Source organism: Pleurodeles waltl, chromosome 6 (assembly GCF_031143425.1).
Source record: "Pleurodeles waltl isolate 20211129_DDA chromosome 6, aPleWal1.hap1.20221129, whole genome shotgun sequence".
Classification (NCBI taxonomy): Eukaryota; Metazoa; Chordata; class Amphibia; order Caudata; family Salamandridae; genus Pleurodeles; species Pleurodeles waltl.
The window spans coordinates 601,685,869-601,710,774 of NC_090445.1; positions in this window are offsets into that span (position 1 = coordinate 601,685,869).

Consider the following 24,906-nt stretch of genomic DNA (forward strand, 5'->3'; position numbering starts at 1 on the left):
TTCTGGATGGGGCATTGTGCCCTATGAGCTTCATGCTGGGGAGGATGGGGTGAGCGTATGGCTTCCCCACTGGTTCTGGAGGGGGCATTGTGCCCTGTGAGCTTCATCCTGGGAAGGATGGGGTGAGTGGATAGCTACCCCACTGGTTCTGGGGGAGGGGGCATCGTGCCCTGTGAACTTCATCCTGAGGAGGATGGGGTGAGTGGATGGCTTCTCCACTGGTTATGGAGGGGGAATCGTGCCCTGTGAGCTTCATCCTGGGGAGGATGGGGTGAGTGAATGGCATCTCCACTGGTTCTGGAGGGGGCATCGTGCCCTGAGATGCAGATCTTGGGGAGTGCAAGGTCACAGTCTCTCACCTGGGTGTCAGACCCACAGGATTTGCAGGGGTGAGGACCCACAACAGCCCATGGACACAGCACTACACACTGTCCACCGGCGGTGACGGCTGCTCAGTGGTGGCAGTGGTGCTGCTAATGGTGGAGCTGGCAGTGGTGGGGGGAGGCTCCAGCCCATCCCCTGCATCCTCGGACGGCTGCCCACTGGGGCTGCTGCTGCTGGTGGCGGTGCTGGAAGGGGTGGGGTGAGGCTCCAGCCCATCCCCTGCAGCCTCGGACGGCTGCCCACTGGCGCTGCTGCTGCTGCTGCTGGTGGCAGTGCTGGCAGTGGTGGGGTGAGGCTCCAGCCTATCCCCTGCAGCCTCGGACAGCTGCCGTCTGGGGCTGCTGCTACTGGTGGCGGTGCTTGTGGCAGTGCTGGCAGTGGAGGGGGAGGCTCCAGCACATCCCTTTCAGCCTCCGATGGCTGCACCACCATGGTTGGTGGTGGGGGCTCTGATTGAGTCCCAGCACCAGGCCCCTTGTCTCCACTGCCTGCTGTTGCAAGTCCCTTGCCCTTGCTTCCTGCAGCTGGGGCTGGCTCCTTGCCCTTCCTTCCTACAGCTGGGGCTGCCTCCTTACCCTTCCTTCCTGCAGCTGGGGCTGTCTCCTTGCCCTTCCTTCCTGCAGCTGGGCCAGCCTCCTTGCCCTTCCTTCCTGTAGCTGGGGCTGCCTCCTTGCCCTTCCTTGACACACTTGGGGCAGACACCCTTTCCGTCTGGCTGGCTGGTGGCCGGGATCCTTTCTCACCTGGAGTAGTTGTGGACATTACTGTGCCCGTGGACTGGGTGGCTGAGGTGCTTGCCTGGGTTTTGACCAGCCTGGCCTGACGTGAGGGACGGGGGGAGGGCTAGGGAAGAGGTCAATGTTGGCGAGGAAAAGCTTCTTACGGACATTGGGGCAGGAAATGGGAGATGGTTTGGGAGTGGAGGAAGAGAGATGGTGGTAGGAGGTGTCAGTCTGCTGTGTTTGGGTGCAGGTGCATGGGCTGGATGCTGTTGTGAGGTGGATGGCTGTTGTGTACTTTGAGAGGAGGGGGCACAGACACAGTGTAAGAGGACACAGGGGACATGTGAATGGATGTGGGGGTAGTGACGGCCAGTGAGGAATGTGTACTGATAGGTGTGATGGTGATGGTGGTAATGGATGAGGATGTAGTGCATGCAGGTGTGAGTGTAGACACAACTGGGAGGGAGGTGGAGGACGAGGAGGAGGGTACACAGTGGAGGCAGTGGATGTTGGTATGTCTGATTCTGGATAGTGTTTGTGTGAGTGCGTGTGGGATGAAGTGTGGTGCTTGTCTTTGCCATGTCCACTCTTGTGTGTTGTCCTGGGTGCATGCTCGTCTGACTGTATGCTTGGGATGGGTAGGGTTGAGGGGAATGGGATAGGGAAGAGGAAATTGGAGGGGGGAGGGTGGAAAAAGGGACAATGGCTGTCATCAGAGAGGAGGCCAGAGCCTGTATTGATCTCTGTTGGGCCGCCAATCCAGTGTGAATGCCCTCCAGAAATGCATTGGTCTATTGCATTTGGGCTGCTAGACCCTGGATGGCATTCACAATGGTTGACTGCCCAACAGAGATGGATCGCAGGAGGTCAATAGCCTCCTCACTCAGGGCAGCAGGACTAACCTGGGGCAAAGGAGATGCCCACCCTCCTGGGTGAGTGGGCGCAGGAAACTCGCTGAGGGGCTGCTGGGAGGGCGGTGCTGGTACGGGGGTGGCGGCTGTACCTGTAGCTGGGGTGGGCACAGAGGTGTCCACCACCACCAGGGAGCTTCCATCAGAGGAGGTATCCGTGCCAGAACTGTCCCCTTCTGACTCTGCCGTGGTGCTACCCTCGCCCTCTGTCCCACTGGTGCCCTCACCGTTGGTGGATTCAGCCTCCTGGTTCCTATGGGATGCAGCTCCCCATCACCGGTGCCTCTGCTATTCCGCCAGATGATGCTAATGCACATATGGACAGGGTGACAAAGCAAAAAGGGGGGTGGAAGAGACAAAGGATACACTTGGTCAATGGCGGCACCAACACCACCGTTGGTGTATACAACACACACACACAGGGAACAGCCCCACGCACTAGGCAATGCACTACCAGTCACAGTGCTAGTCACCAGCCCATGGATAGGGACAGCTAACGCCAATTGCAGCATACCTGAGACCCACAAACCCCTGCCCAGTAGTGGATGCCTACTAGCTTGGTTGGAGGGCCTTCACATCAGAACACTCCCCAACATGGGACCTACTCTGCAATGCCAGGCCTGGCCTAGGGGCACCCACAGGGCCCACACTCCCCACCCGGATACCACCCCACCAGGTGTAAATTGTAAATTAGGGCACTGTACTTACCCCCTTGTGGCTGCTGTGATGCCCCTAAGCACCCATCTAGCTCCAGATAGGCCACCACCAGTATGCGGGCCATTAGGGGGGTCAGGGTTCGACAGGCACCCCTTCCTTGTTGGGAGTCCATACCCAGCTGGGCCTCCGCCGTCTTCCGTGCCCAGCATCTCAGGTCCTCCCACGGTTTGTGACAGTGGGTGCTCCGCCTGCCGTAGACCCCCAGGGTCTGCACGTCCTTGGCGATGTCACGCCATATACCCTTCTTTTGATGGGCGCTGACCTGCAGGGAAATAGACACAGGGAAAGGTATGAGTTTGACCGTCCTGGCTGTTACACTCATGGCCCACTATGCCCCTTCCCATCCCCATTAGCACAGACATGACCCACCATACATGCTGTATGCTGCCCAGGGCCCATCCACCAACCCCCCCCACATGAGGCCTTCACACACAGCACTCCATGCATTCACGCCCCATGCATCAAACTCACGGTGTACTCACCTGTTGGTCTGGAGGCCCATAAAGCAGTCGCTACTGGGGTAGGACCCCATCCACCAGTCTCTCCAACTCCGCTGAGGTGAAGGCAGGGGCCCTTTCCCCAGTAACAAGAGACATGGTCGGTTCCAGACACAGGTCACGGCAGCACATGCAGTGTAGGTCCTCTCCTGTTGAAGGTCCGGTAGCAAGTGAGTGCACAGATAGAAAATTATGGTCACGTCCACGGTGGTGCATAACTTCACCGCCGACGTACATCACCTTTGGCCACTGTACCCCATAGGGCCCAATGATAACCAATGAGGAGTTGAACGGCAGTTCTCGGCCACCTCCCGCAACTGCGGACAACGTCAGCGGAATTACCTCATTTCCTTCTGTCCCTCCATACGGGACAGGTGGATGCCTTTTCAGAAGGGTTGCAGGCCATGGATCCTAACTGCGTCCAAGTACACAAATGCACTATTTGGACATCTCCAACAAAATAATGTTACAATCACTATATGCATTGAACTGTAGTGGTTGGAATGTAGAGATAATGACCAGTTGCTCACTCTTTTGCACCATAGATTGCAACCGCTGTGGATGAATAGGAGATGGAGACATCCCCCCATGTACAGACCCCTGGTGGACTTGGCAACAATGGAGGACAGGCATATTATCCTCAGCTATAGACTTGACAGGGCCACAATCACAGAGCTGTGCGCCCAATTTGAGCCTGACCTACTATCTGCTATCTGTCACCCCACCGGGATCCCCCCTCTTGTGCAAGTCCTATCTGTGCCTCTTTTCCTGGCAACTGGCTCTTTCCAAGTGACAGTGGGCTTGTTGAAGTGAATGGGTGGGTTGCCCTCTATGGTTGTTATTGCCCTGGCAGCTATGCCTTGTGTGAGTTGTTATTTGGTGGGCTAGGTGATTCTCTCTAGTGTGCATGATGTGGTGATAGGTGTTCATGCATTGTTGTTGCATGCAGGGCGTGGCACTGGGATGAGGGGGTTGTGATGGTGGGGTGTGTGGGAGGTGGTGGAGTGATGCGAGTGAGGGTGAGGGTGGGGGTATATGATGGCATGCAGGTAGGGGGGTGATAGTAATAGAGTTGACTTACCAGAGTCCAGTCTTCCTCCTACTCCGGCCAGGCCCTCAGGATGCATGATTGCCAAGACTTGCTCCTCCCATGTTGTTAGTTGTGGGGGAGGAGGTGGGAGTCCACCACCAGTCCTCTGTACTGCGAGCTGGTGTCTTGCTGCAATGGAACGCATCTTCCCCCGTAGGTCGTTCCAGCTCTTCCTGATGTCATCCCTTGTTCTGGGGTGCTGTCCCACGACATTGACCCTGTCCACGATCCTCCGCCATAGCTCCATCTTCCTAGCAATGGATATCTGCTGCACCTGTGATCCAAATAGCTGTGGCTCTACCCGGGTGATTTCCTCCACCATGACCATTGGCTCCTCCTCAGAGAACCTGGGGTTGTTGTTGTGGTGCCATGGGTGGAGTGTGAGTGGTGGGGTGTGGGAGTGTAAGGTGATGTGTCAGGGTGTATGTTGTGAGGTGCGTGGGTGGTGTATAGGTGATAGTGGTACGTGGCTTTGGTTGTGTGGGTGCTCTTGCTGTCTCTCTGCTGGCAATGGTTTGTATTCATAAAGGGTTGTGGGTACTGTGGGTGGGTGTTTTATAGTGATGTGGGTGTGTGGGTGTGGTGTGTGTATGTGTGTCAGGTGTCTGTAATTTGAATTGTCCAATATGGCGGTATGTGCCGCCAATGGTTTACCACCATTGTATGTCCACTGCGGTTATTCGTGGGTCATAATGTTGTGGGCGTAGTTCTGTTGGCGTAACGGTGAGGGTTTGGATTCCGCCAGTTTATCACTGACCTTTGGGCTGGCGGACTTGTGTGTGTGGTTGTATAGTGACGGATTGGTATGTGTGTGTCATATTATGGTTGGCGGATATCCGGGGCGGCGGCGTTATGTTGGTAGCAGTCGGCATGGCGGTAAGTGGAATTAACCGTCAATGTCATAATGGTGTTCAAAGTGCGTACTTCTTCATTTAGTCATGACTAGCTCTGAGTAGGTAGTGTGCAAGGTTTGACGTATTCCAAATATCACTTTGAATTGGGTCAAAAAACTTTCCTAATTGGAAAGGCAAAGACTCGTACTGACAATCAAAGGAGTCGTTGAAACCCTAGCTTCTTTAGAGAAAAAATAAAATGAAAGCTGTCTTTGTGGTATTATTTGAAGCAGAAATGACACTGCTAAGAAAGACTGAAATAATAATGAATTACTTAAATATTTTTTTAGAAGGGGCTAGCCGAGGGGACGGATTCTCATATCCCATAGATACTAAAATTGCTACTATGGTAAGACTTCCTACTAAATTACTACCAGAAACCAGAGGAGAGTATGTTTTTAATGGCTGAACTTGCATACGTTTGAGGAGGTATTGTAATACAAGGTTCAATAAAACATCCTCTTTTGGCTAGTGGTCACAAGGCTAAGCAATTGCCTGAAGTAGATTTTCGGTGGTGATCTTAGTGCCTGACAAACTGTCAAGCTTTGGCTCAGGATGCAGACCTACTGAAAATTTCTGCCTTCCCTGACCCTCTCTGAAGGTATTGAGAACTATAATACTTCAACATGGAAATAAAAGAAAAGTGGGGAAGGTGAAGGACACCCTTTTATGCTTTCAAGCTGTGAACTACCTCTCCTAAGCAGCACTTGGATGTTATTTCCTTCTGTTTCCTAAGTTAAGCTGCCTGACTACACATACAGCACTATACCTGAAAGCCCTTGCTGAAGCCAGTTGGGTTTTCTCTAGGTTATGATTTCACTACTTTTTGCATCATGTAATAATTTGCTGTTATTTCTCAGTTAACCAGCAGAGAGGCAGCTTACTGGGCTATATCACAGCATCTGGACCTCAGTTTGGTGTTCAGTTTGTCGACTGTAACAGGAGAGTAAGTTCCGGTCCACACCCCAGATTGACTTTTTGCAGCCACGCCCCCAGCCTCTGGTGTCCTACTTCAAGGATGCTTCTGCGTGTCCATGCAGGGGGTGCATCAAAGGCAACTGCGTCTGTGCCTGGGCTGCGCTCAGCGCCTGGAACCCTGATTCAGTCAATATCCAATCTCAGTCTTGAATCACCTGCTTAAGCCCTGTGGGACACCCTGCCCTCTGGAACTGGTACTACCCAATTGGAAGCTGTCTTCTCCTGAAAACCATGCTGATTTACCACAGCTAACTGTGCTCTGGCCACATTTTTAGGCCCTACTGACCATGAACAGCTGTGCACTACAACCCATGTTTGCCTACCCAAAAGTAGGTTCAACTTTATACTAGCCAATAACAGCTTTCTTCCCAAATACCACCAGGCAGAAATTAGTTACTTACCTATAACACCAGTTCTCCAACATTGGTGTGTTTACTATATTGACATGCTTGTATCATTTACTGTCCTCAGGCTTGGAATCCCCAGTGATCTTAATAAGCGGTGTTAGAATGGCCATCCTCCCCGTTCAGAGGTTCATTCTTTACATGCTCTTCTCACACTTGTGCTAGGTAATCTGAGAAATGGTGGCCACTAGGGAGAGAAGAATAGCTGGCATTTACACCTCACTGGCTGAAGTTTTAGTGACTTTAAATGAGGTGGTTGTACTACAAAACAAACACAGATTTCTGATGAATACATTTACATGTGGATTCCTCCCATTTTGAATTCCTCACCTTTTGAATATCCCATGAACTAGCATTCCAGAGAAAAATGTTCTCCATAACTCTCTCATGTCGACAAGGACTTCACAATAGCATGGCTTTGCACGCAACTCCGTGTGATGTCACTGGAGCCATAAGAAGTCCTCGTCGGCATGCTGACGTCAGTTTCCACCCACTTTTTTTTGTGCCTTCGAGGCAAAAGGGTGAAACCAACATGATAGATGCAATAATATGTTGCAAACCAGATATGAAAATAAACCAATATGTATATACTTTGAGAAATATATACATAATATACAAATAGATTCCTTTTTGGTATACAGGAACAGGCAACAGGAAGGAGAGTGGGTCAGTGAGGAATCCACAGGTATACTGTATCCACCCGAAAAAAGTGTTACCGAAGGTAAGTAACTTGTTCTTCTGATGGATACATCTACATGTGGATTCCTCACCTTTTGAATAGAATACACAAGCAGTCCTGTTCTGAGAGGTGGGTGCCTGTATACCAATACCAAAAAATCTTGCAAGACAGAACAGTAAAAGTGGCTGTGCCTCCTCACCTCGGAGTCCAAGCAGTAATGCTTGGCAAAGGTATGGAGGGAGGCCCAAGTTGCCACCTAACAAATGTCAACAACAGGGACACCCTTAGCCAAAGCAAAGGTGGAGCAGTTAGCTCTGGTGGAATGAGCTCTGATACTTTCCAACGGCTCCTTATTAGCCATGGCATAGCAGATCTTAATGCAAAGGATGATCCATCTCAACAGAGTCTTCTTGTGGATTGCCTTTCCATTCATCTTGTCAACGTACGCCACAAAGAGCTGATCTTCAAGTCTGAACTCTTGTGCTCTGTCTATGTAAAAGCTGACTGCTCTCTTTGGGTCCAAGTGATGAAGCCTTTCCTTCTCCTTAGAAGGACAAAGAGAAGGATAAAAAGTAGGAAAGGTGATAGACTGGCCCAAGTGGAAGGCAGTAACCACCTTTGACAGGAAAGCAGGCCTTGTTCTCAATACTATCTGCATAGAAAGTGGTGAAAGAAGGCTTAACATTAAGGGTCTGCAATTCGCTCACTCGCTTAGCATACGTTATTGCCACTAGGCAAACTGTCTTAAAAGTGAGTAACCTTAAAGGACAACTATGTAAGGGTTCAAATGAAGAACCCATTAAAAAAGTAAGAACTAAATTAAGATCCCACTGAGGCATTATAAACAGAGTGGGAGGATATCTATCAGTAAGTCCCTTAATAAATCTTAACACTATAAGAGACTTAAAAGGAGGGGGTTGGTTGGGCAAACATAGGAAAGACGAAGGGGCAGACAACTATCCCTTAACTGTTGCACTTGCACAACCTTGCTGTGCCAGAGAAAGAGCAAAACGTATAATATCAGATAAATGGGCTTTTAAAGGGTCAATAGAATTTTCTTCGCAACACTTTACAAATTTACACACATTTGCCAGTGTACACTGACTTGGTGGAGTGTCGCCTGGCTGATAAGATAACATCCACACCATCAGGGGGAAAGAAAAATAACTCAGGTTGCCCTGTTCAATCTCCAGGCATTGAGGTACAGGGTCTGGATGTGGGGGTGTAGAACCTGCCCCTGCAACTGCGTGAGGAGGTCTTCCTTGTAAGGGAGACGGAGCGGAAGGCACAATGAGAGTTGAAGGAGGTCTGTGTACCACAATCTTCTTGACCAATCTGGGTTTTTAGTATGACTTGGGCCCAGTCTTGGCAAATCTTCATAACCCGAGGAATCAAGTGTATGGGGGGGGAACACGTAGAGCAGCTGGAAGCCCCAGTCCACTGAAACACGTCCCCCAGTACTGCCTGCATTGGATAGTGGAGGCTGCAGAACAATGGGCAGTGCACATTCTCATGAGTGGCAAACAGGTCTATCTGAGGGGTCAAACCGGAGCCAAAAGATGTGAAGAAACACCACCGATGGAGACACCACTTGTGATCAGCTGAAAAATGCCGGCTGAGACTGTCAGCAGGTACGATCAGAACTCCGGCCAATCGATTGTGATGGTCCAGAATCCAGAACCAGAGTCAAAGAGCCTCACTGAAGAGAAGATAAAACTCTACACCTCTATGTACCACATTGCAGTAGTATTGTCTGTCAAGACCCACACCGACTGACCACAAATGGAAGGGAGGAAGGCCTTGAGAGCCAAACTTATCCCCCGTAATTCCAAACAGATTGATGTCCAACATCTGTTCCTCTGGAGACCATAACCCTTTGATCCCTCAGTTGAGCTTCCCACCCTAGAGTGGAAGCATCCATGATTATTGTGGCCACTGGATGTGGAGGACAAAATGGCTTCCCTTGAGATAGATTGCCATCGACACCCAACCATTGAGATCCGCCTCAAAGTCTCTAGAGATTCTGACTGACTCTCTGAGATCTCTGTTGTGTTGCAACCACTGCCTGTTGAGGCACCGCTGAAGGGCCCTCATGTGCCAGCGTGCATGGGTGACCAATAAAATACAGGAAGCAATCAGACTGAGCAGGTGTAGGACCTTCAGGACTGAAACTATCTCTCCATTCTGAAACATCTGAGTCATAGTCTGAATGTCCTGAATCCTCTGTGGTGGATGATAGGCATGATCCACTGTAGTGTCCAGTACTGACCCTATAAACAGGGTGCACTGAGAGGGCTCCGGATGAGACTTGCGTACATTTATGGAAAAGCCAAGGTTATATAACAACTGCGTTGTCAACTGCAAGTGATGGAACACCAACTCTGGAGACTTGGCTTTGAGCAGCCAATCGTCCAGGTATGGGTATACCAGTATTTCCCACCATTTGAGATGTGCTGCAACCACTGCCATCATCTTCATGAAAACTCAAGGTGCAGAAGTAAGTCTAAAGGGAAGGACGGCAAACTGATAAAATTGCGACCCCGCCATGAAACGGAGATACTTCCTGTGCGTTTGCAGAATGGCAATGTGAAAATATGCACCCTACAAATTGACTGACAATCATCCTGTCTTCCTTGTCCAGCGCAAAAAGTACCTGTGCTAGGTTCAGCATTTTGAATTTCTCTTGCTTGAGGAACCAATTCAAAATCCTGAGATCTAGTATTGTACACAAATGACTGTCCTTTTTGGGGATCACGTAGTAACGCGAGTAAGATCCCAGACCCCGCCCCTGCTCTGGTACTAACTCCACTGCACCCTTCAAAAGTAGTGTTTGGACCTCCTGCTGAAGCAACAGGAGATGTTCTTCGGAACAAAAACTGTGTCGAGGAGGGAAGGCAAGGGGAAACTTCTGGAAGGGTAGGGCGTATCCATTTTCTACAATACACAATCCCCACAGGTCTAATGCTATGGACATCCACTGTGGTAGAAAATGAATTAACCATTCTCCCACTGGTAAAGCATGCTCCAAAATGGCAGAACTAGGGCTGCTTTCCTGTAATGTTGGCCGGGGAGGAAAAGGAAGAGGAGGAGGAAGGCTGATGGGTGACTCCTCGCTGTCTCCCATTGCCACGCTCTCTGTAGGACTTGTAAAGAGGATTCGTTGACTGTTGCTGCTGGAACTGTTATCTGTGACAAAAGGAGCAGTTCCGGCCAAATCCCGCAACTTCCAAAATGGCCTGTATTCTTTGGGCTGGGATTGAAGGCCTAAAACCCTTGCTGTTGCCTTGCTGTCTGTGAATCTCTCCAAAGCAGCTTTGGTGCCAAACATTCTTGCACCATCAAAGGGCAAATCTATTAGAGTGGCTTGCACATCAGATGAAAATCTGGATTCTCTCAACAAGGCATGCCTTTTCATAGCAACTGAGGTTCCCACCGCCTTAGCCACTGAATCATCTGTATCCAAGCCTGGCTAGATGACTTGTCTCGCTGCTGCCTGCCTATCATTCAAAAGCTCTGCAAAGTGCCCCTGTACATTCTCATACAGGTTCAGAACTACAGCCATGGCAGAATCCAAAAGGGCATGAATATAGCGTCCTAAAAGACACGTGGCGGTGCAAGATTTCAAAGCCATACTCCTCGAGGAAAAAACGTTCTTCACTGACTGCTCGATTTTCTTTGACTCACTGTCAGCTGGATATGTCGGGAGAGCCCCTGGAGTCTATTTTGTAGAACAGGAAACTTGCACCACTAAGCTGTCAGGTGTTGGATAATTGCTTAAAAACAGAGGATCCCCAGCTGCAGTCTTGTACCTTCTGGCAATGGGACAAGACACTGCTGGAGTACAGAAGCGTTTCTATCAAATGTCTAACACAGGTTCAGTCAAAGCCTCATTAAAGGGAAAAAGTGGTTCTGACAATGAATGGAAGAACTCTGTCTGAATGAAGGACCTCTGTCAGTAAATTATGCTTAGGTTCTGCTATAGGGAGGGATAACCCCAGCATGTCAGTAGCCTTTTTTATCACCATCTGATATGAAGTGACCTCAGGAAGATGAACGAGTTACTTACCTTCGGTAACGACTTTTCTGGTGGATACATTAGCTACCTGTGGATTCCTCACCTGATGAATACTCCCATGGCGCCAGCATTTGACGGAAATCTTCTTACTAGTCTCTGCACGTCGACGAGGACGTCACTCTAGCCCACGCGACGCCGTCTGACGTCATACAGGCAATAAGAAGTCCTCGCCGACGTGCCGATGACAGTACCAACATTTTTTACGTGCATGAGAATAATAATAATAACCCAATGCAATGAAAGAGCAAATCAACATCTCTTAATATTGTAAATCACACAACATTGCAATAAAATAGCTGTAGATTTAATATAACTTTTTTTTTTTTTTTTTTTTTTTTAAACAAATAAATATATTTATACATACGAATCATGTATATACCCAATATATATATAGATTTATATATAAATATACACATATATACAAATATCATACATGCAAAATGTATTGCAACTTTGAAGACCAAAAGGAGCACACTCAAGGATTGCTTGGAGAGACCAAAAAGGCAACGGGGAGGCGGGTGGGACCGTGAGGAATCCACAGGTAGCTAATGTATCCACCAGAAAAGTCGTTACCGAAGGTAAGTAACTCGTTCTTCTGATGGATACAACTACCTGTGGATTCCTCACCTGATGAATAGAGTCCCAAAGCAGTACCACGCCCGGCGGTGGGTGCCTAAATGGTCAAACCAAGAAATCCTGCAGCACTGACCGTGCAAAATGACCGTCCCTTCTGACCTCAGAGTCCAAACAGTAATGTTTCACAAAAGTGTGAAGGGACGACCAAGTTGCGGCCTTGCAGATGTCAACCACAGGAACACCCCTGGCCAAGGCCGAAGAGGCCGACTTAGCTCTGGTGGAGTGAGCTCTAATGCCCTCAGGCGGATCCTTCTTTGCCAAAGAGTAACAGATTTTAATGCAAAGAACAACCCACCTGGAGAGTGTTCTCTTGTGGACTGCCTTTCCTCTCCTCTTGCCCACGTATCCGACAAACAGCTGATCCTCCAGCCTGATATCCTTCATTCTGTCGATATAGAAGCTCAACGCCCTTTTTGGGTCCAGGCGATGTAGTCTTTCTTCCTCCTTTGAAGGATGAGGCGGAGGATAAAACGTGGACAAAGTGATTGTCTGAGCCAAATGGAAGGGTGAAACAACCTTCGGAAGGAAAGCAGCCTTGGTCCTCAACACCACCTTATCCCCATAAAACGTTATATAAGGGGGTTTAACCGATAAGGCCTGCAACTCACTCACTCTCCTTGCAGATGTTATAGCTACCAGGAATACTGTTTTAATAACCAAATATCTTAAGGGGCAAGAATGCATAGGCTCAAAAGGGGACCCCATAAGGAAAGTCAGGACCAAGGACAAATCCCATTGAGGCATAACGAATGGTTTTGGAGGATATTGATTCAGAAGACCTTTCAAGAATCTGAGAACAATAGGGGATTTAAATAACGATGGTTGGTCTGGAAGACAAATGAAGGCTGACAAGGCCGACAAATAACCCTTAATGGTAGCTACTGCACAACCTTTCTGCGCTAGAGACAGTGCAAAAGACAAAACATGTGACAGATGAGCATGTAAGGGATCAATCTGTCTCTCTCCACACCACATAACAAATTTAGACCACCTATTAGCGTAGATAGATTTAGTGGAGTGTCGCCTGGCCGCTAAGATAACATCCACTACATCAGGCGGGAGAGAGAAGGAACTCAGGTTGCCCCGTTCAATCTCCAAGCATGTAGGTGCAGACTCTGGAGGTTGGGGTGTAAAACCTGCCCCTGCGACTGCGAGAGGAGGTCTGCCCTGAGAGGGAGACGGAGCGGAGGGCACAGTGAGAGTTGGAGAAGGTCGGAGTACCATACCCTCCTTGGCCAATCCGGAGCTATTAAGATGACTTGGGCCCGGTCTTGGCGAATTTTCCTCAACACTCGAGGAATCAAGGGTATGGGGGGAAACGCGTAAAGCAACTGGTCGCACCAGGTTATCTGAAACGCGTCCCCCAACGCTCCCTGCATCGGATACTGGAGGCTGCAGAATAACGGGCAATGCGCGTTCTCCCGAGTGGCAAACAGATCTATCCGAGGAAACCCCCACATCTGGAAGATTAAACAGACTTGATCTGGATGGAGACGCCACTCGTGGTCTGCCGAGAATTGGCGACTGAGACTGTCCGCACGTACATTCAAGACCCCGGCCAGATGATTTGCCACCAAGCAAATCTGATGGTCCTTTGCCCAGGACCATAGCCGAAGAGCTTCTCTGCAGAGAAGGTACGACCCTACTCCTCCCTGTTTGTTTATGTACCACATCGTGGTAGTATTGTCCGTCAGGACCTGTACCGACTGACCACGAAGGGATGGGAGGAAGGCCTTGAGAGCCAAACGTACAGCCCGTAACTCCAACAGATTGATATGAAACACCTGTTCCTCTGGAGACCAAAGCCCTTTGATCTCCAGATCCCCCAGATGAGCTCCCCATCCTAGGGTGGAGGCATCCGTTATTACCGTGGCCACTGGTGGCGACTGCGCGAACGGCTTCCCCTGTGAAAGATTGTTGCCCGCAATCCACCACTTCAATTCCACAGCAGCATCTCTGGAGATCTTGACAGTACCTTCTAAATCTCCCTTGTGTTGAGACCACTGCCTTCGGAGGCACCACTGAAGAGCCCTCATGTGCCAGCGAGCATGCGTGACCAACAGAATGCAGGAGGCGAACAGACCGAGCAGACGAAGGACCTTGAGGACTGGAACTACCGCTCCATTTCGAAACATTGGAACCAATTCCTGAATATCTTGAATCCGCTGAGGCGGAGGAAAGGCTCGACTCAATGTTGTATCCAGTACTGCCCCTATGAACAGGAGGCGCTGAGAGGGCTCCAGGCGAGATTTGGGCACGTTCACCGAAAAGCCCAGGTCGAACAACAACTGGGTTGTTGACTGCAGATGATGCGACACAAGCTCCGGGGACTTGGCTTTGATCAACCAGTCGTCCAAGTAAGGGAATACTGCTATCCCCTTCCTTCTGAGCTCCGCCGCAACCACTGACATCACCTTTGTGAAGACTCGAGGTGCTGAAGTAAGACCAAACGGGAGGACCGCAAACTGATAGTGCTGCGACCCTACCACAAACCGGAGATACTTCCTGTGCGACTTGAGTATCGGGACATGAAAGTAAGCATCCTGCAAGTCGACAGACACCATCCAATCTTCCTTGTTCAACGCCAAAAGCACCTGTGCTAGGGTCAGCATCTTGAACTTTTCCTGTTTGAGGAACCAATTCAAGATCCTCAGATCCAGGATTGGTCTCAACTGACCATCCTTTTTGGGAATCAGGAAGTATCTTGAGTAACAACCTCGACCCTTTTCCTGCTCTGGGACCAACTCTACCGCGCCCTTTGAAAGGAGGACTTGAACCTCCTGTTCTAGCAACAGGAGGTGTTCTTCTGAACAATAAGATGGGCGGGGCGGGATGAGGGGCGGGAACTCCCGAAAGGGAAGGGCGTAGCCTTTTCCCACAATGCCGAGAACCCAAGTGTCCGTTGTGATAGACTTCCACTTGTGGAGAAAACGCTGTAATCTTCCCCCTACAGGAGAGGAGTGAGTGGGAAACGGTGGAAGCCTAAGGCTGCTTCCCCTGCTGCACCCCTCCAGAGGACGAGGAAGAGGCAGAGTGCTGTTGAGAGGCTCCTCTGGTACGGACCCCACCCCTCCCCCTCCCTCTAAATGACCTATAGGGGAGGGAAGAGGCGGGTTGCTGGAACCTCCCCCGAAAGGAAGAGGAATAAGAGCCACGCCCAAATCCCCGAAACCTCCTGAAAATTCTAGAAGAGGCAGAGGAAGAAGGAGCTTGCAGTCCTAACGATTTGGCTGTGGCTCTGCTCTCCTTAAATCGTTCCAAGGCTGAATCTGCCTTGGCTCCAAACAGTCTGTCCCCATCAAACGGGAGGTCCAGCAGGGTCGACTGCACATCCGCAGAGAACCCTGAGTTTCGGAGCCAGGCCTGTCTTCTTGCCACCACAGCCGTGCCCATCGCCCTGGCCACCGAGTCGGTCGTGTCCAGCCCAGACTGGATAATCTGGGTCGCGGCAGCCTGGGCGTCCGAGACCACATCCAAAAGACCCTGGGGAAGCTCCGTGAATGAAGACGAAATATCATCCATCAGCGCATGGATGTACCTCCCCAGAATGCACGTGGCGTTGGTGGCCTTCAACGCCAAACTGCATGACGAAAATATTTTCTTGGACTGCGCATCCAGTTTCTTGGAGTCTCTGTCTCCAGGCACCGTCGGGAAGGAACCAGGCGCTGACTTTGAGGAACAGGAGGCTTGCACCACCAAGCTCTCCGGCGTAGGGTGTCTAGAGAGAAAGCCAGGGTCAGATGGTGCAGCTCGATACCTCCTGGCCACAGCCCTATGAACGGCCGAGGAAGACACCGGCTTCTTCCACACCTCCAACACCGGATCCAGCAAAGCCTCATTAAATGGCAAGAGAGGCTCAGCTGCAGCAGAGGCCGGATGCAATACCTCTGTCAGCAAATTCTGCTTTGCCTCTGCCACCGGCAAAGGCAGGTCCAAAAAGCTCGCTGCCTTCCTCACCACAGCATGAAAGGAAGCCGCCTCCTCCGTATATTCCCCTGGAGATGAAAGGTCCCACTCAGGGGAAGTGTCCAGCCCACTGGCTGTATCCAGACCATGCAGTCCGTCTCCAGAGTCCTCAATCTCTCCCTCCTCTAGGACTCGCTGGTACTCTTGCTCTTCTAAAAGACGGAGAGCACGCCTCCTCGAATGAAGTCTCTCCTCGATACGCGGAGTCGACATGGCCTCCGCCGACGTCGAAGAACGGCGCCGATCTCCAGAAGCATCTGACGCCGCGTCCGGCGCCACAGGCAGCTTCGGCGCCGAAGCAGGAGCCGGAGGACGAGGTCTTGGAGCCGATGGACCAACCGGAGTCACAGGGCAAAATCCTGACTTCGACGGAGGGGCAACCTCCGGGGCCGAAACATCCGATGCCACCGGAGCGGCCACCGATGCCGGCACCGGCGCCGAGCCCACATTCCCAAAAGGGAGAAAGGGCATAAAGGGTGCCGGCCGAAGAGGCGCAGGATCACCCAACGAAAAGGCCAAGGGCCCCGAAGGACCAGCCGGAGCAGCTCCTGGAGCCATCTGCTGAAAGATGGTATACATCGCATTAAGAAACGCGGTACTATCGGCTCCAGGAGTGGGAAAAGCCGGATACTGGGGTGCCTGGATCGAGGGCGACCCCGACGCCGGCCTCGACGTCTGCGACGCCGGAGAAAACACAAGAGGCTGCACCACCTCAATCACTGACGCCTGACCAGGTGAAGTCGGTGACGCCGGAGAGGGCAACGGCGTCGATGGATGCGGCGTGACCGTGGGGCTGACCTCCCAAGTCCTCCGACGCCGAGCCGAAGGTGACCTCGAACGAGACTCCTTGCTGGAGTGACGTCGTGAGTCTCTACGGCGCCGGGAGTCTCGATGACGCCGGTGAGACCTTGGCGAAGAAGACTTCTTATGATGTTTCTCCTTCTTCTTTGACTTTGCCATGAATAACTTGGCCTCGCGCTCTTTGAGGGCCTTCGGATTCATGTGTTGACATGAATCGCAAGTCGAGACGTCGTGGTCGGAGCTCAAACACCATAGACAGTCGGAGTGAGGATCTGTAACTGACATCTTGCCCCCACACTCTCGACAGGGCTTGAAACCCGACTTCCTCTGAGACATTGTTACCGCAGAGAAGACTACGCAGCAGACAATACACTGTAACCACGAAGGTAACAGTAACTCCCTCGAAGATAACCGTTTCGAATGCACGGAAAAAAGGGAACTGTCATCGGCACGTCGGCGAGGACTTCTTATTGCCTGTATGACGTCAGACGGCGTCGCGTGGGCTAGAGTGACGTCCTCGTCGACGTGCAGAGACTAGTAAGAAGATTTCCGTCAAATGCTGGCGCCATGGGAGTATTCATCAGGTGAGGAATCCACAGGTAGTTGTATCCATCAGAAGCATGCCCTTTGGTGACAACAATTCCCATTCTGAGGAAGTGTCCAGACCACTTGCCACATCCAGTCCTTCAAAGTCAGGATCATGCCACAAAATTTCACCTTCCTCCAAGTCAGGATCCTGCTGTGGACAGAAAAACAGACTGCTGATCTTCTTCCCAGAAACACTGTAACCATTAGTAACCTAAAGGAGAGAGGAAAAAACCATTGCCCATCGAGGTGCAGAAATGCAGGCCAACGAGGACTTCTTATGGCTCTAGTGACACACATAGCGTCGCGTACGGAGCCATGCTACTGTGATGTCCTCATCGACATAGGAGAGCTATCAGGAAAAGTTTTCTTGGAATGCTGGTGCATGGGGATATTCAAAAGGTGAGGAATCCAAAGGTAAATATATTCATCAGAAATCTGTGTTTGTCAGTAGTACATCCACCTCATTTAAAGCAACTCAAATTTCAGCCAATGAGGCCAGCTCTTCTATTCTCCCTAGAGGCCACCATCGCTCAGATTTCCTAGTACAAGTGTGAGAAGAGCATGTAAAGAATGAACCTCTGAACGAGGAGGAGGGAGGTTTGCAGGTGAATATGAAAGATACCAACACTGGAGAACTGGAGTCACAGGTAAGTAACTAATTTCTTCTCCAGCAATGGACCTTTCATATAGTAACATGCTTGAATCAGAATAGTAAGTAGCACATAACAATTGTAATGATTATAGAAAAGTGGGAAGCAAGTTCACCATTACTGAAAATGTTTTGGAGGACTGCCTGTCCTACTGCTGTGTTGGCTTCTGTTTTCACATCGAAGCAGTGGTGCTTCAGGAATGTGTTCTTGCTCCTTCAGAGAGCTGAGCAGCCATTGTATTGCAAGGCCACACCTGCATAAAGGGCAGAAGTTGACGCCATGTTCCTGGTAGAATGCACCCTTTCCCTTTGCTGCGACGGGCGCTTGGCTTTGTTGTGGTAGAAGGTGATAAAGCCTGATAACCAACGTGCTATCCCCTATTTACACAGGGGATGGCCTCTTCTTGGCTGACAGAAAAATGCAAACAGTTGGTCTGGCGAACGTATGTTCTTTGTTTTTTCAATGCAGAAATTGAGGTTTCTATGTATATCTTTCTGCTGTCGAAGATGGGTTTGGGAAGAAAGATTGTAGAATGACTGGTTCAGTCAAGTGGGTCTGTAGGGACCTTTGGTATGAAGCTAGGGCTGGTTCTCAAAATGACTTTTTCCATTGTAAATCAGAGAAAAGGTTCTTTACACTGAATGCTTGCATTTCCCCTGCTCTGCTTGCTGATATCAGTTCTAGGAGAAGTGCTATTTTTCATGAGATTAACTTTATGTACACCTTGTGTATCGGTTCAAAGGGAGGTTGTATTAACTGACTGAGGACATTATTGAGCTCCCAAGGAACTGGAGAGCATTGAACAGGTTGAAATATTCTATCAAGGCCTATTGTGAATTGTTTTATGATTCTCTGGGACTACAGGTCCATGTGGTGGAACTCTAAATGGTCTGGTACCATGCTGTCAGGCTCAGCAACTTGGGATCTTAGTGCAGTGTCTGGAGAGGCATTTGAAGTGCAATTTCACAGAGATCACTAGACATGCTGAAAGTTGCAGGAGTCTGCAGCACCAGTACTGGAATATCCACACCAGAGCAATGAGAATCAATGAGCAATGATTTGCCTTTTCCTTCTTTACCATCCTGGGGATCAGGGGAAATGGAGGAAAGGCATAAGCAAAGACACTGGACCATCTTATCGAAAGGGCATTGCCCATGGTCCCTGGATGCCAAAACCTACTTCCGACACACTGGCACTTATTGTTGATTGGTGTGGCGAAGAGACCAATCATAGGCTCACCCCACTGTCAGAAGAAGTCATCGACATGGTCCTTGTTTAGGTCCCACTCATGGCAGTCAGATAGTAGTTGACTGAGAGTGTCTGCCTTATTGCTATGGTGTTCTGGCAAGTGTTCTACTGCAATGTCTATCTTGTGTGAAATAGCCCAGTCCCAAAACAGTGGGAGTATTGGCCTTTTCTGAGAGAGTTCAGGGCCCCGTTTCTCATGCTTTACTATGTAGAGCATAGATGCTGTATTTCCTGTTCTGAGAAGGACTGCTTAAACTGCTAGTCTTCAAAGGAACACTTGCAGACCTCACCTTATGGCTCAAAGCTCCAAAAAACGAATGTGAAACATTGTTTCCACTTCTGACCAGAGACCTCTGGTCAAAAGGTCTTGCAGGTGAGCTTCCCAGCTGTCCATGAACACATATGTCAGATACATCCTGGAAAGAGATACCTGCCTTCAGATTTACAGGGAATCTCCACCATAATAGTACTTCTTTCAATCGTCTTGTGATTTAGACTGTCGTCCCATGAGCTGTCGATTGTTTTCTATTGAACTTCCACTTCTTGTTGGACATGTCTCATTTGATGTCGGCAAAACGGGCAGAGGGCTATATAGGATATGGTTGGGCCTAACAGGGACTTGTACTGTTGGAGCATGACTGGGTGCTTGCAAACAGGTTCTTTGTCATGCCCTGCAGCTTCATCACTCTTCTCAATGTTGTGGGTGCCTTTCCCAGCTGTATGTTGAGTATCACTCCTAGGAACTACATTTCCATATTGGGCACTGAAGATGATTTTTCTTTGTTTAGCATGAGACTCAAACTCTGACAGAGGCTGATGCATGTGGCTTTCGAAGCCCTTTCTTCTTCCTTTGATGCAGCCTTGAAAAGCCAGTTGTTCAAGTATGTGTACACTTGGTGACCCTGTCACCTGAAGAAGACTTCAACTGGAAATAATCACTTGCTAAACAATCTGACATGCTGAGTTGAGGCCGAAAGGAAGTACCTTGGATTGCTAATATTGTCCTGCCACTGAAACATTAAGGTATTTTCTGTGCTTTCTTTGGATAGGTACATGGCATTATGCACCCTGAAGATCCAGGAAAATCAGTTAATCTCCGCCCTGGATCATCAGGAAGACTTACTGAAGTGTAAGCACCCAGAAAGACTGTTTCCTGTGAAATTTGTTTAGTTGCCTGATGGCCAGAATTGGTCTCCATTGTCTCATCTTCTTTTTTATCAGGAATAATCTGGAGTAAAATTCTTGGTTTTGTCTGGGACACCGGGGCTTTTTTTATTGTTCTCTTTAGGAAAAAAAGGAGAATTTCTGGTTGCAGCGCCATCAGATGGAGAAGTTGAATATTTTTGGGTGGGAAGACAAGTGGTAATTTTATAGATTCCAAAGTGTCACCTGATCAAGTTTGCTACACCGATTGGTCTGATGTTATGGACTCCCAAGCGAGGGCACAAAGGGGAAATTATGCCCCCCATTCCGCGATTGAGGTAGAAGGGGAAGCCTCTGTGGTGAATCAAGCTCTTTTCTGGTTGTCATTGGAAGGTGACTGAGAAGAGATCGTTTTTTGTCTTGCTGATATTCTATATCTGTCTTTGTTGTGGTGGGAATGTAACTTTGTTCATAACCAGACTGCCATTGGAGCAGTATGGTCAGTCTTGCCCCCCATACTGTCTAAATCCTCCCCTGTAGGCTTGGTATCTGTGTAAGCCACCAAAAGTGGTCAAACCAGGTCGTCAGTATTGCAGAAGTCCTAATGAGTTTGCCTATTTGTGTCCATCTTGAGGACATGGAAAGCTTCAGCCACATGCCTTCTAAATCGGGTGAGACCATCAAAAGACATGTCGCGGATTTTAGTTTGGACCTTAGGATGGAAGGTTGTGGATAAGAGTTAGTATTACCTTCTCAAAACAGCTACCTTGCAAGCTGGCAAAAGCCTGTGTTTGAAACATCCATAGTTATATCCATGATGGCTGCTGATGTAAAGTCTCCTTCTTTGAGGATAGCCTTGGCAGTTTCTTTTTACCCTCTGGGATCAGATCAAGCAGTGGTGGCATGTCATGCCACATTTGTTGGTTGTAACATTTTAAAATTGGCAGAGCATTGGCAGCTTAAATGGATGTTGCCACGACTGAATGAATTCTGCAGCCCACATTGGCTGGTAGGAAAGGCTGTAGTGACTCTGGGACTCTATACTTTTTCTCCAGCCACTGTATTACTGCTGAACTATGCTAGGTGTTTTCAATTGCTTTAACCCTTCCAACCAGACAAAATCCAGAATGGGTATGGACTTCATGGGGTTTTGTGGGTGCTCCTTAAAATCGTAAAGAAAACATTGCTGTTCCACAGATGTCATTGGCAAATTGAACCTTTCAGCATCCCTCTCCATTAAGTCATGGAAGCAGGATATATCATCTGATGAATCTGGTGGACCGAACAGATTGTCATCCTCTTTGGGTATGATCTAGCCATCTCCTTCACTATTACCTCTGTCAGCTTCTCATAGACGTTCACCTTCCTCATTATCCACATTTGCATATAAAGAGTTAAATGAATCTTCATCATCCATGTCCTCTGGAGTTAGTGGACTAGAGATCTCTTAACGAGTCTGGGAGATGGGAGAGTAGAAGGCAACTGAGGAGGCATAGACAGTAAAGGAGGTGGTAGGATGCGTACAGCAAGTATTGCAGGCTATGGAGGCTGGCCCATAGCGTGGTATGGTAGCAACCATTGAAAAGTGTCCATAATTTGATGTTGCATAGACCAAAAGGCTACAGGCACCTGTAAAGCTTCTTGTTGTCTATTGTATCTAGGAAGTGCTTCGGAGCATGGATCGTTGGGAATGACATCTTGTTGATAGCTAAATTCATGATAAAGCTCCTCCTCATCTATTATATCCTCCAAATCCGGGATGCAGCATACATCCAATTGTGTTGGACTATTTGCAGTTTCTGATTAGAGTTTGCTGAAATTCTCTTACAGCTCAGAATCTACAATTTGTGAAAGTAAAGTTGCAAACACCTTTATTAGTGAAAGGTTTGTTGCTGTAAAAATGTAATTGACAATGTAGGCATCAACAATGTCGCCAAAGGTGTCAGAGTCAATGGCGGTATAAGAGACATTACAGGAGGGATGTCAACAATGTACATAGTGTTGTCATCAACGAGATTTTCCTCTTAGGTGATGGTTGTTCATCATAGAATTCAGATTTTTGTGCAGTTTTTTGCTCAAACATACAGACTTTTTTTTCTCTCCTGGAGTGTTTTTAGGAGTGAACTCCAAATTTATTTTGCGAGAGTTGGTTGAAAGCGCTATACTAAATAAACCTAATTCAGGAAATTCTATGTTTCCTTTCTTGTGCTGTCTTTGTGGAAGTGGTTGGTTGGGCACTTTTCACAGAATCTTCCCCAGAAGAGAGGGCATCCCCTTTTAATCGGAGAAATGTTCTTTATCCAGGAAATGTAGTGCAAATCTCCTCTCTCTGTCTTTTAGAGTTTTTAAGGGAAGGTCTTACATATATAACAGAGCAAAGCTTTGTGATTATGGTAAAGGTAGTATATACATTGAGAATACGGCTGATGAGTGTAAATGTTTTTCTGTCCACAGGTAGCAGAGGATTTCTCTGTCAGCCATGGTGAAACTCAATGCCCAAAGAAGAAAGTAATCCTAAGGGCCAAAAGTACTTCTTAAAACCATGAAAACTCTTTACAGCATATATGAAAACAATTCCCCTTTCCCCACAACTGTGATCAGCACAATCTTACTGTACAGAGTCAAACCAGGCACCCTGAAACATGCGACCATCACATCTCTGGTAAAGAACCCATCCGCTAAATCAGAATTCTTAACAAATTACAGGCCAATCCCTGACTTTCAATATGCCAGCAAGATTGTGAAAAAGGCGATCAGAAGACTTGTATTAAATAATGTATTAAATTAATCTCACTTTTCAGTATAATCAATCTGGGTTTAGCCCAGCAAAGGGTAATGAAAACCTCCCTCATTAGAGAGGTGCTGCTCTGGATCTTGGACACACTCATACTTCTTAGCCTCTGTTGAGACTGTTCAGTGTGTTCAATCCGTTAAGATTAAAACTATTGTTGAGAGCATTCAATGACTGGTCCAGAGTCAATGTGTCATGGATTTGAACTTGTCCTTCCTTTCCAACCTCAGGCAAAAGGTCTGAATTGGATCAATGGATTCCTCATCTCTGAAGGGGAGAATTGCAGGGGTCAACCCTTTCGTTCCTACTCTTTACCTTCCATATATGTCAGTTGGCACAGCCCCTTGAGCAATACCACATAAACCTCCACACAAATATTTATGACAAATCTATTTCCAGGTAGGAAACAGAATGAAAGGAGTCGAGACAGACAGCCTCATTCAAGGGAGTGCCAGAAAATTTAAATACCCCCCACTTGGAAGCTAAGCTCTTATGGTACTAAGCAAACAAACTCATCACGACCTTCCCCAGAAGAGTTTTCTTGTCTCTTGCATCCAAACATCTATCCATTCATCCTTTCATGCTTCAATGCACCTGATGATATTAAGAACTTCACTTTTATATTCTGTCATCCATTCATTCTTTCATCTAGAATTCAGTATTTCACCATTCTGCCTGTCCATGCGTCCATATCCAAACCTAGCCATCCATTTACCTAGCCATCAAACCTATCCAACCAGCCATCTACCTACCCTTTCACTCATCCCTCATCCATCCACCCTTTACTCATTCATCTCTGCATCCACCCTTTCACTCATCCTTCCATCCTTTCAGTCATCCATCCATCCAATTGTTTCTCCAAGGAAACTCTGGGAAATCCTCATTGATGCTAGAATTGAACTTAATTTAACCCTGACATTAGCGGCAAACCCTTCAACGATCATGGCAGCCAATATTACACACTGCCAGAAACTGAAAACACACCACATACCTTGACACAGGATACAACCCTCCATCTTTAGTAAACTAACTTCCAAGAATCATTCAAGGCAGCAATATTCTCTGCAAACACAGCTTTAAACCGTTATAAGCAATAAAGGTGCACTGCATCATTATACATTTCAAGAAAAAAGTTCCTTTCAGATTCTCAGTTATGTCAAATTCTTTGCTTTATCTTCCTTGTTTTAAAAAAACCTCACACATTAACAGCGACGACAGCCAACGCATTTCGTCCATACAAATGGACTTCTTCAGGGCATTGTCAGTTTCAATATCAATGTTTCTCAACAGTCCTGTTGCATTCATCTTATTAGTAATATCCAGAGATGTGAGGAAGATAGATTTGTGCAGCTTCTAGCACCTGCTGGCATCTATCATAGTGCTATGGAACTAAATTGATTCCATCCCTCTATGTAATAGAAGAATTTGTAACTTACCTGTGACCCCCATTCTCCAACATTGGTATCTTTCATAGATTCACATGCTTGAATCTTCTCCGTCATTGAAGTGGGAGTCCCACAGTATCATAGTAAGCAGTATATATCAGTGTAATAGGCTGCAAAGGGAATACAAAATTCAACCTAATAGCCTATCTATGCCCTTTTCAAAAAAGGATCAACGTTGAACAATGACCAATCAGGCAACAACACCCTTAGAACACTCCTAAAAGAGGCATCTTCCCTCAGATTTTCCGCGCCCTAGAGAGATGAACCTCACTGGCCAAGAAGGAGAGT